The sequence below is a fragment of the Cyprinus carpio genome, chromosome B14 (genome assembly GCF_018340385.1).
Source record: "Cyprinus carpio isolate SPL01 chromosome B14, ASM1834038v1, whole genome shotgun sequence".
NCBI classification, from domain to species: domain Eukaryota; kingdom Metazoa; phylum Chordata; class Actinopteri; order Cypriniformes; family Cyprinidae; genus Cyprinus; species Cyprinus carpio.
Window position 1 is genome coordinate 26,968,875 of NC_056610.1, and position 12,853 is coordinate 26,981,727.

Consider the following 12,853-nt stretch of genomic DNA (forward strand, 5'->3'; position numbering starts at 1 on the left):
CACCAGTACTGGGCCTGGCACCAGACTGCTCCGCCAAGTCTGACCGCCGAGGGTGCTGGAGGATGCTCGACCAGGGTACGCCAACCGGGGAACTCTACTGGGAGAAGAAAGGCGCTCGCATCCCCGTGTTAGGGGGAATGGCGCAGCAAGCGTGACACCGAGCCGGTCCTTCCCGCCAATTACCTTTTACCCAACACACGGGAAGAAACTGGCTCTACACGAAGGTTGTAAAACCTTGCGAAGGTGTTAGGTATCGCCCAGCCCGCAGCTCGACAGATGTCTGCCAGAGAGGCGCCGTGTGCCAGCGCATAGGAGGAGGCCACACTCCGTGTGGAGTGAGCCCTCACCCCCAGGGGGCACGGCTCACCGTGGGAATGGTACGCCAAGGCGATGGCATCCACTATCCAGTGGGCCAACCTCTGCTTGGAGACAGCCTTCCCTTCTGCTGACCTCCAAAGCAGACCAGGAGCTGCTCAGAGCTTCTGAAGCTCTGGGTGCAGTCCACGTATATGCGAAGCGCTCTTATAGGACACAGCAACGTCAAGGTTGGATCTGCCTCCTCCAGGGGCAGTGCTTGCAGGTTCACCACCTGGTCTCGTAAGGGAGTGGTGGGAACCTTGGGCACGTATCCAGGCCGGGGTCTCAGGACAACATGAGAGTAGGCCGGCCCGAACACAAGGCACTCTTCACTTACCGAAAATGCTTGGAGGTCCCCGGCCCTCTTGATGGAAGTGAGCGCGATCAGGAGCGCTGTCTTGAGAGACAGGAACTTGAGCTAGACTGAATCCAGCGGCTCAAAGGGACCCCTCTGAAGTCCAGCCAGAATAATAGAGAGGTCCCAGGAGGGTATCAGGGGTGTCCTAGGAGGATTTAACCTTCTGGCACCCCTCAGGAACCTAACGATCAAGTCATGTCTCCCCAGGGACTGGCCGTCCACTGCATCGTGATGGGCTGCAATGGCAGCCACATACACTTTCAAGGTGGAGGGTGACAGCCTACACTCCAACCTTTTTTGCAGGAAGAAAGCACGACTCTGACCGAGCATCTCCGGGGGTCTTCTCGGTGAGAAGAACACTAATTCGTGAACAGACTCCACTTAAAAGCATAGTCTGCCTGAGTGATAGTGTCTACCACTGCTGGTGGCAGATCACTTACAGTACAGGTCAAAAGTTTGGAAATATTACTATTTTTAATGTTTTTGAAAGAAGTCTCTTCTGCTCATCAAGCCTGCATTTATTTGATCAAAAATACAGAAAAAACAGTAATATTGTGAAATATTATTACAACTTAAAATAATAGTTTTTTATTTGAATATACTTAAAAAAATAATTTATTCCTGTGATGCAAAGCTGAATTTTCAGCATCATTACTCCAGCCTTCAGTGTCACATGTAACATCCAGTCTATCACATGATCATTTAGAAATCATTCTAATATTCTGATTTATTATGAGTGTTGGAAACAGTTCTGCTGTCTAATATATTTGATGAATAAAAGGTTAAAAAGAACCACATTTATTCAAAATAAAAAGAAAATTCTAATAATATATTTTCTTTACTATCACTTTTTATCAATTTAACACATCCTTGCTGAATAAAAGTATTGATTTTATTTAAAAAAAAAAGAAAGAAACAAAAAATTATTGACCCCAAATTACTGACCAGTAGTAGATTAGATTAGATTAGATTCAACTTTATTGTCATTATGCAGAGTACAAGTACAGAGCTAATGAAATGCAGTTAGCATCTAACCAGAAGTGCAAGAATATAGTGTTTTATATACATAAAAAGTGCAAAATAAGTGAAGCTATGATTTACAGAATGTACAGTGGGGTTGCTATATAAAGTATTGAGCAGAGTATATACAGAATATAAATAGGAATGCAGTTTAGGATTGCATGTACATTATGAACAGAGCAATGTAGGATTATATATACACATTATGAACAGCAGCATCGTGAGAACAGTGGTAATAAATACAGTTGGATGAGTGTGCAAAAAGTATTGTTAAAATGAATTATATGCAAAAACAGTAGTGCAATTATATTTTTATAGAATAGTTTACTGTGCTTTGTACAGTAACAACTAGTTTACAGTGCGATAACTAGAACAGTGTGCAGTATGTGCAAAATATGAGTAGTGCAAATACATGTATGTAAAGTACTTTGACCAGTGCAGTAATAAAGTAGGTGCCGGTTAGATTGGTGGTGTGGCGTTCAGAAGGGTCACGGCCTCGGGGAAGAAGCTCTTCCTGAGCCTGCTAGTCCGAGAGCGTAGGCTCCTGTAACGTCTGCCGGATGGAAGGAGAGTGAAAAGTCCATGGTTAGGGTGAGAGAGGCATCCTTGATGATGTTTCTTGCCCTGCCCAGACAGCGCTTCTGATAGATGTTCTCCATGGAAGTTAACTGGGTGCCGGTGATCCGTTGAGCAGTTTTCACCACTCGCTGGAGTGCTTTGCAGTCAGATGCGGAGCAATTGCCGTACCATACTGAGATGCAGTTTGTGAGTATGCTCTCAGTGGTACAGCGGTAGAATTCCACAAGTATCCTGGTATTCAGTTGAACTTTCTTAAGGCTCCGTAAGAAATAAATGCGCTGCTGTGCCTTTTTGACCAGGGTGGAGGTGTTTTTTGCGACCAGGTGAGGTCATCAGAGATGTGGATGCCAAGGAACTTGAAACTCGACACACGCTCCACTACAGCTCCGTTGATGTAGATGGGTGTGTGTGCATGAGTCCTAGCCCGCCTGAAGTCCACAATGATCTCCTTTGTCTTCTGGGTGTTTAATTCCAGATTGTTGGTGGCACACCACACAGCTAGGTGCTGCACCTCATCCCTGTAGGCTGACTCATCGTCGTCCTTGATCAGACCTACCACCGTGGTGTCATCTGCAAAAAATTTGATTATGGTGTTGGAGCCATAAACAGGAACGCAGTCATGGGTGAATAGGGAGTACAGGAGAGGGCTCAGTACGCAGCCCTGTGGCACGCCGGTGTTCAGGGTGATGATGGAGGAGGAGAGATTATCTAATTTAACAGACTGAGGTCTGTTAGTCAAGAAGTCAAGAATCCAGTTGCAAATGGATGTGCTGATTCCAAGCTGGCTGAGCTTGGAGATCAGCTTGGGAGGGATTACAGTATTAAATGCAGAACTGAAATCAATGAACAGCATTCTCACATGTGTGTTTTTGACTGTCCAGGTGGGTGAGGGCAGAGTGAAGTGCCGTTGAGATGGCGTCCTCTGTTGATCTATTGCAGCGATAAGCAAATTGAAATGGGTCTAGTGTAGCAGGGAGACAGGATTTTAAGTGGGATGCAATCAGCCTTTCAAAGCACTTGGCAATGATGGGGGTGAGTGCAACGGGACGGAAGTCGTTAGGTACCGAGGCAGTGGAGTGTTTCGGTACTGGTACGATGGTGGAGGTTTTGAAGATAGTGGGGACAGTTGTTTGGGCCAGGGACAGATTGAAAATGTCCGTGAAGACCTCAGCCAGCTGCTCCGCACAGGCTTTAAAGCCCACGACCAGGTATTCCGTCAGGGCCAGCTGCCTTCCGTGCATTCACCTTACACAGAGTGGAGTAAAACAGCTGAGGTGGAGAGTGTGAGGGGCAGTTCACTGGATTGATGCTCAGCTTTGAGTGAGATCTCCTTATTATTTTTATCAAAACGAGCATAAAAGTGATTGAGCTCGTCAGGGAGGGAGGCAGTGCTGGAGGGGGGCACAGTGTTAGGTGGTTTGTAGTCTGTGATAGATTGTATGCCTTGCCACATACGCCGGGGGTCTGAAGAATTGAAGTGTTCTTCAATCCTCTGTTTATGTGCGAGTTTTGGCCTGGCAGATACCCTTCCTCAGGTTGGCTCTGGCTGAGCTGTAAGCCTCCCGGTCTCCAGACCTGAAGGCTGCATCTCTTGCTTTGAGGAGGAGGCGAACCTCTCTGTTCATCCAGGGCTTCTGATTGGGGAAAATTTTTGGTCACTCTGCCCACACATCTGTTGATGTGCTCCAAGACAGAGTTGGTGTAAATGTCAATGTTAATTTGAGAGTCTGTGGTGGCCTGGGCAGCAAACTCACTCCAGTCTGTGTGCTGGAATTGATGTTGAAGACTGGAGTCAGCACCTTCCAGCCAGATTTTAACAGTCCTTATTGTAGGTTTCACACATTTGATGACTGGAGTATACATGGGGAGCAGGAACAAAGAGAGGTGGTCAGACTGACCCAGGTGGGGGAGGGGTGTGACTTTGTAGGCATCAGTCACATTAGTATAAACGTGGTCCAATGTTTTATGTCCCCTTGTAGTGCAGGAGACATTTTGGTGAAATTTAGGGAGAACAGATCTTAAAGTGCAGTGATTAAAGTCCCCAGCAACAATAAAGGCTCCATCCGGGTGCAGGGTTTTGTAACTTGCTAATAGCAGCACAAAGTTCTTTCATAGCCACGTTAGCATTAGCATCCGGAGGTACATAAACTGCAGCAGCAATAATGCAAGTAAACTCACGTGGTAGATAGAATGGCCTGCACTTGATAATCAGGAACTCCAGATCAGCAGAGCAGTAGGTATCAACAATGACAGAGTCTGTGCACCATGATTTGTTTACATAAATTCATACTCCACCACCCTTGTTTTTACCAGAGGTTGCTGCTACTCTGTCAGCCCTGAAGAAAGAGCGTCCATCCATATGCACCACGCTGTTTGGGACATCGTTGCAGAGCCATGTTTCAGTGAAAAACATAACATTACAGTCCATAAGCCATTCCTGTGTGAGGGTCCAGATCTTTAGTTCGTCCATCTTGTTCATCAGAGACCGTACATTGGCAAGGAAGATGCTGGGGCAGAGCTGGTCGATGTGGATTTAGCCTTAGCTTAGCACGCAGCCCTCCACGCATTCCCCGTCTTTGTTTACGGTCTCGACGCCGACGCCGAGCACTTCCGGTCGGTTGCGAGTGATCCGCTTGTCCGCGGTGATCTCAGTAGCTCCGGCGGGAGTTCGCTGAAGTCGAAAGGATGGTCTAAAACTACGTTGGAACACCGTTTGTTGATGTCCAAAAGTGACTGTTTACTATAGCTGTAGTTCGCATAACTGAATCGCGCGAACACGAATGAAATAACCCAGGTAAATTAACACTATTATCCGAAATCTGGTAAGACGCTGAGCCTCGCGATGTGTTCGCGCCGCCATCTTGATCTATGTATATATTATATATTATATATATTATATAGTATATATTATATATTATATATAGTATATATTGTTATTACAAAATATTTATATTTTAAATACATAAGTTCTTTTCTTTTTTTTTTTTTTATACTTTTTATTCATCAAAGTATCCTAAAAAAGTATCACATGTTCTGAAAAAATATTAAGCAGAAGAACAATAAACAAAAAAAAAAATAAATCAAAATATTAGAATGATTTCTAAAGGATCATGTGATAATCATCCTAAAAATTCAGCTTTGCATCAAAGAAATAAATGATAATTTAAAGTATAATAAATTTAAAAACAATTATTTTAAATTGTATTAAATATATCACCAATATTACATTTTTTTTTCTGTATTTTTGATCAAATAAATGCAGGCTTGATGAGCAGAAGAAACTTCTTTCAAAAACATTATAAATAGCAATGTTTCCAAACTTTTGACCTGTACTGTAGGTCTGCCACGTCCCGTCCAGAAGCCACACGTGGAGATTCCAAAGATCTGGATGCGGGTGCCATATTGTGCCCAGGCCCTGAGAGAGGAGGTCCCTCTTCAGGGGGATGCGCCAGGGAGGGGCTGTCACGAGGAGCATGAGATCCGAAAACCAGGTCCGGGTGGGCCAATAAGGCGCAACAAAAAGGACCTGTTCCTCCTCCTCCCTGACCTTGAACAGTGTCTGTGCGAGCAGGCTCACTGGGGGAAACGCATACTTGCGTAGAGCCCGAGGCCAGCTGTGTGCCATTGCATCCATGCCCAGGGGGGCCTGGGTCAGGGAATAGTACAACTGGCAGTGGGAGGACTCGTGGGAAGCAAACAGGTCTACCTGGGCTTCTCCGAATCGACTCCAGATCAGCTGGACCATCTGGGGATGGAGTCGCCATTCCCCGGGGAAAGTGAGGTGTCGTGAGAGCGCGTTGGCTGCACGATTGAGCTCCCCTGGAATGTGGATAGCGCGCAGCGACTTGAGCCGTGTCTGACTCCAAAGGAGGAGATGGCGGGCGAGTTGAGACATGCGGCGTGATCGTAGACCGCCCTGTTGGTTGATGTACGAAACAGCCGCAGTGTTGTCTGTGCGGACCAACACGTGCTTGTCTAGCAACAGCGGCCGAAACCGCCGTAAAGCTAGATGCACTGCCAGCAACTCCATACAGTTGATGTGCCAAAGCAGTCGAGGTCCTGTCCAGGACCCCGAAACTGCCTGCCCGTTGCACATCGCGCCCCAGCCCACGACATGCCGGGACACTTGTTCTAAGAGCACCCCGGCCCATAGAAAAGCAAGGGGCGACCAAGAGCTGAATAGGCGGTGAAACATCTGTGTGATGGTGACACGATGTGCACCACGGCGCCATGCTCATCTCAGGACTCGGGAGTGTAACCAGTTCTGAAGTGGTCTCATATGAAGCAATCCGAGCGGCGTGACTGCGGCTGCGGATGCCATATGCCCCAGGAGCCTCTGAAAAGGTTTCAGTGGTACCACTGTCCTGCCTCTGTAGGAACTCAGGCAGTTCAGCACCGACTGGGCACTCTCGCTGGTGAGACGTGCTGTCATACTCACCGAGTCTAACTCCATACCGAGATAAGAGATTCTCTGCACAGGGGAGAGCTTGCTCTTCTCTCGGTTGACCTGAAGCCCCACTGACTGAGGTGCGAAGAGCAGCACAGGTCCCTGTGATCGCACAACTCCACTCGGGACAGGGTCATGATGAGCCAGTCGTCGAGATAGTTGAGAATCCTGATGCCCACTTCCCCACAGTGGGGCAAGGGCGCCCTCCGCGACCTTTGTGAAGACACGGGGGGACAGGGAGAGCCCGAAGGGGAGGACCTTGTACTGCCATGCCTGACCCTCAAATGCAAACCGCAGAAATGGTCTGTGGATAGGGAGGATCGAGACATGAAAGTACACGCCCTTCAGGTCGATCGCTGCAAACCAATCCTGGGCTTGAACACATTTGATAATACATTTCTGCGTCAACATCTTGAACGGGAGCTTGTGCAGGGCCCGATTCAAGACTCGCATATCCTGGATAGGTCGAAGGCCACCGCTTTTCTTGGGTACGATGAAGTAAGGACTGTAAAACCCACTCCTCATCTCGGCCGGCGGGACCAGCTCAATTGCATCCTTCGCCAACAGGACAGCAATCTCCTCACGCAAGACAGAGGCGTCCCAGACTGCCACCGAAGTCTCGAGAACGCCATTGAACTTGGGAGGTCGCCAGGCAAACTGAATCGCATAGCCGAGTCGGACCGTCCGAATGAGCCAATGAGACGGTTTGGGCAGCACAAGCCATGACCCCAAACTCCGAACGAGTTGCACCAAGATGCGTGGAGAGGCATTGCGTCTCCGAACCGTGACCTCTTGGCCACTGGCGATAGGGGGCATCGCGGGTGAGAATGAGGAGGCAGTGCGTTGCTCATTGTCATCCCACGAGCCTTGCAACTCAGAGGAAAGGGAAATTACTGGATTTGACACGAGGGGGCGCTGCTCTCCTGCGCGGGGCTCAACGCGCCGGCCTCGAAGAACTCTCAGCGCGGGCGGAGCCGGTGTGGAGGACGCAGGAGGGCGCCCACGGCGACGAGCAGGCTGAGGCACGGCCCACAACGGAAAGGTGGCAGCCAGAGGATCACATCAGGGCAAGACACGCTGTATGGCCTCAGTCTGCTGTTGTACTCCCAGGGACTGCTGGGCACAGCCCTCGACAGCATCGCCGCACAGGCCAGCCTGGGAGATGGGAGCGTCAAGAAAGCACACTTTGTCAATGTCTCTCATCTCGACCAGGCTGAACCAGAGATGGCACTACTGGACCACCAGAATGGACATCGCCTTCCCGAGGGACTGCGTCGTGACTTCCGTCGCCCGGAAGTCAACACCCGAGGGGGGCAGCCCTGCCAAATCTTCATCCACAGAGGTCAACAGCCCATCCCCCGATGCTGCAATCGACATCTGATCCCCCGGTGGCAAACCGAATGACATGCTGGGACTGCCGTAAGACAGCCCAGCAGAATCACCCAGCAGGCACACAGGACAAGCACTGCGGAAGGGGTGAGAGGTCCGTGGTGCGTGGCCGGGTGGAGAAGCTCTCACTGTCACCCTCAAATCTCCCAGAGCTCTAGCCGGCGGTCCTCTGCTCGTGGCAGAGAAACCGGGACGGGTAGTGACAGAGGGGTCTGCTCCTTTCCCTTTAGGGAACAGGAAAGGAAACGACCGGATCCAGAAGGACACGGACGAAACGGCGTCTTTAAAAAGACGCGAATCGTCCGTGATTTGCTCTTTTAGGAAATCGCTCTTTTAGTTGAAGCGCCCAGGGGAATCGCTGAAAGGGACACCGCTGTTCGCACCGTACCACCAACCAGAACAGCTTCCCGATACACAGCAGATGAATGGCTTTGTGGAGTATAACAGCTTTTCATACAACCGCTCGGATCCAAAGCAAAAATCTGAATGAGTGGAGGCACCTGTCGCCTATTTATACCCGTAGGCACGGGGAGTGGCTCAGGTATGTTAAATCCACTAGCCAATTTTCATTGGCATTTTCTCTTAAACTCAGAGATGATTGGCCTCCCAAGTGAGACCCCATATGTCATTCGACATAACTTATAGTGACCGACAGATAGGGAACTCGTTATTTCGACATAACTCGTTATTTCGACGTATTATGTCATTATTTTGAGATATTAAGTCATTATTTCGACATAACTCGTTATTTCGAGATATTAAGTGGTTATTTCGACATAAGTTATTATGTTAAGGCTTGTATTAAATTTCAGTATGAGCCACTAGAGGGCAGAATAATCCATTAAAGAACGCATTGTAGTTATGTTGACCTACTGTTAAGCACTTTTACAAGTTGGTGCTCCAATTTCTCATGGGTTTTGTGCTAATTGCCAGTATTGCTCGTTCAGTCACCTTTTTATCTGTTAGATTTGGTTTATTTGTTAACTTTAAACAATCATATTATCGCCTATTAATTTTTCTTCAATGGCCTATTTTGCTTCATGTGCTTGACCTTTATTGGCCCGATCAGAAACTCTTTTTTTAATCAACTTGGCTTGCACTGCATTAGCCTACCACTACTACAGGTTCCACTACTGTGGCTATTCTTATTATTATTATTTTATCTGTTATTGTTGTTGTTGCTGTCCGTGATAAGAGTAGACTATTATGAAACCTACACTGAAAAAAATTAACATGGCAGGTCTTTGAATTTACAAAAATGAAACATGTATGTACAACTCAATTAATTATGTTTCGGTTGTGAACATGCTTTAATCAAGTAGATTTCAGGTCCGTGTATCTTTTGGTCATTTGATTTTCTACTTAAAAATAAATAAAGAGAAATGAGAAACGGTTTGATTCACGCTTTTCCGTTTTAAGAAACGGAAAATGAAGATTTTGCTGGATTTTTCGTATTTTTGTTTATGGGTAAAAAATGAGATTATGCTTTAATATTTGTTTGAATGTGTGGGCGGCGCTGAAACGCCCCCTTCATCCCTTCTGTACTGCACCGACAAGCAGCAACCGTGAGCTTAGTTCATTTTCAACAGGAGAGAAGTGGCAAACGAGCCGAGTTTATTAATCCTGTGGATTCTTTGCTAGCGGTGCTTGCAAGATATATATATAACAGAAATAAATTTATTCAATGACATTTGAATTTTACTGTAGGCCTATATGATCTTCAACGACATGAAATATGATAGCCTAGTGACTTTTAGCCTACTAATTGTTTTTCTATGCCTATTTAAGAAAAACCTCACAGGTAACATGTTTTCATTTGCTATTACAAACAAAAGCAACAGAAGCTATATCTTGTAGAGTGTAGTCTACTGCACTTCTCTGATTGGCGGATGCTGATCCACACTCTCCATCCCGATAACAGAGGAAAGAGCTTCAGCTCTGTCAGTTTGGTCGTTAAACACCCTAAATAACATGAAAATGTTACAAAACTCAACAGGATGTGCTTTCTGCCATCTCGGTCTACATGAACTTCTTTCTGAAACGTCAGAAATGAACCAGGCTCACGCATCACAGACGAACCATGTCTATAAAATCTGGACATGTCTATATTTAAAATAAGCAATTTAAATACAAAAAAAAAAAAAAAAATGTTTAGGCCTATGTAATTCATATAAAAACCAACGAGAGGTGCAGTGTTTGCCGTCTGAACTTATTATCTGTAATGTGGTTACGCCATCACTCTATTCATATGGTCATCTACGGAATTCGTGAATTCAGTTCATAATTCTAAGTAGGCTATAGCCTATAATTAAAAAATTTAAAGTAGACTAATTATGGTGAAAACTTAAGTAAAGATTTATTATAAATATTTATTATAGCATTTATTATAAATTGTATTATAAATGTGGGGTTGAGCTTTTCCCATTAATTTTTTTTCTGAATGGCCTAGAATAAAATAAGTACGCTAAAAATGTGTAGTATCATATTTAATTCCATGTCGTTGTAGATCACAGGCTAAAGTAAAATTCAAATGTTTTATTGGTTATGAATAAAGTTGTCAAGTCTGTTTTGTCAATAACATGCAGCAGCCGTGAAAATATTATATTATTTTATTTATTTTTATTATTATTATTTTATCTTGTAAGCGCCACTAGCAAAGAATCCCCAGGATTAATAACTCATTTTATTCTAGACCTGTTAGAAAAAAACAGGTAACATGTTTTCATTACAAACAACAGCAGAATTTTTTTTTACATAACACAGTTTCATGTGAAAATCCAACCCCACATAAATGTATTTATGATTATATTTATAATAAAACACTATAATAATTACTAATAAATAAATATTTACTGACATTTTCACCATAATTGGCCTACTGTAATTCTTAAATCTAAATTATAGGTTACACTTGGAATTATGAACTGAATTCACGAATTCTGTGGATAATGACAGTATGAATACAGTGTGGGTGTGACGACATTACAGAGTTCAGATAAGAAACACTGCACCTCTTGTTGGTTGCATATGAATTACATAAACAATATGGTTCTTTGTCTGTGATGCATGAGCCTAGTTAATTTCTGATGCCTTTCAGAAAGAAGTTCAGCGAGACAGACCGAAATGGCAGAAAGCACACCCTGTTAGGTTTCTTTATTTTACAACAGAGTTTTGTAACGTTTGTTATTGAGGGTGTCTTACAACCAAAACTGACAGAGATGAAGCTCTTTCCGCTGTTATCAGGATGGAGAATGTGGATCGGGAACTGCCTACTGGAGAAGTGCAGTAGCCTACTTGTTGCACTCTACAAGATATAGCTTCAGTTGCTGTTGTTTGTAATAGCAAATGAAGGCATGTTACTTGTGAGGTTTTAATAGGCATAGAATAAAATGAGTAGGCTAAAAGTCAGTAGGCTGTCATAGGCCTATTCCATGTCATCGTAGATCACATACAGTAAAATTCAAATGCCATTGAATAAAATCATTTCTGTTTTGTCAAAAACACTGCACCTCTTGTTGGTTGCATATGAATTACATATATATATATATATATATATATATATATATATATATATAATATATATATATATATATATATATATATATATTATTTCTATTTAAATTGTTTCTTTAAGAAGTATACATTTCGAGCTATCTTTAGACATGGAGCCAACAGTCACCTCATCTCAGACGACAACGATTTAATGTAAAGTAAGTCCATCAAATTGTTTTATATTTGTTTTCATATAGGCAATATTTCCTCTAGATAACAGTTTTCGTAGTGTATAATGATAACAATGGTCAATTACAAACACTTTAAAACTGCTAGTTTATTATTAAGCGTCAACAACCGGTGGCCAGTCTGTAACGTTTTTTTAAAACGAAGTAACGTTAACTTAACATTTACTTTTTTGAAAAATACGTTATTGTTGTTTATATTCTACAGTTTGTCTGTACATTGAAACTTTGCTGACAGTACCAATAGTAGTTCATAACCGCCAGCAAACGTCATAATGATTAATGAGTTTGACCTTTGACATACTTAATTATGTCCAGATGTGCACTTTGCCCTATTAATAATGTACATATGCGGAACCCCGGCGTGCGTGAAATCCATCGGTCATCCTTTGTGCTCTGCGAGGTGAAATGTGTGTTTTTTTTTTCAGTGACCAAGTGATGAATGAGATCCCTGAAGAATGTGTTTGTAGATCTTATACACATTCTCATATCTGGACTCATCTGCGGACGCGTTGGGTGTGTGTGTGTGTGGTACGTGACCGACGAGGTATCAGGTTGCGTTCTGTAATGCCCAGCGTGCGCGCTCTCTCTCGCTCTCGTCTCTCCTGCTCTCTCTCTCTCTTCTCTCTCTTTGTGCTATGGGAGCTGTGAGCAAAAAGATATGGCTTCATATGTCAATAATTAATAAACATCTTTAAAAGAGTGGTCGTGTGGGTGCTTGTGAGTTGATATGTAATTGTGACTACGTCTACAAAAGGATATCTAAACCTATTAATTAAACTGAGAATAATTCAATCAAAATTATTACCTTCCACATAGGAAAACCAGGACAGTGTTGATGATCGCATCAACACAGAAAAATATTTCACAGATCGTGAGACTCCGGGTGTTGTGGTTGTGTGTTGTGTGTTGTGTTGTGGGTGTTTGTTGTAGTGTGTGTGCAGTTAATATGACTACGTATAAACA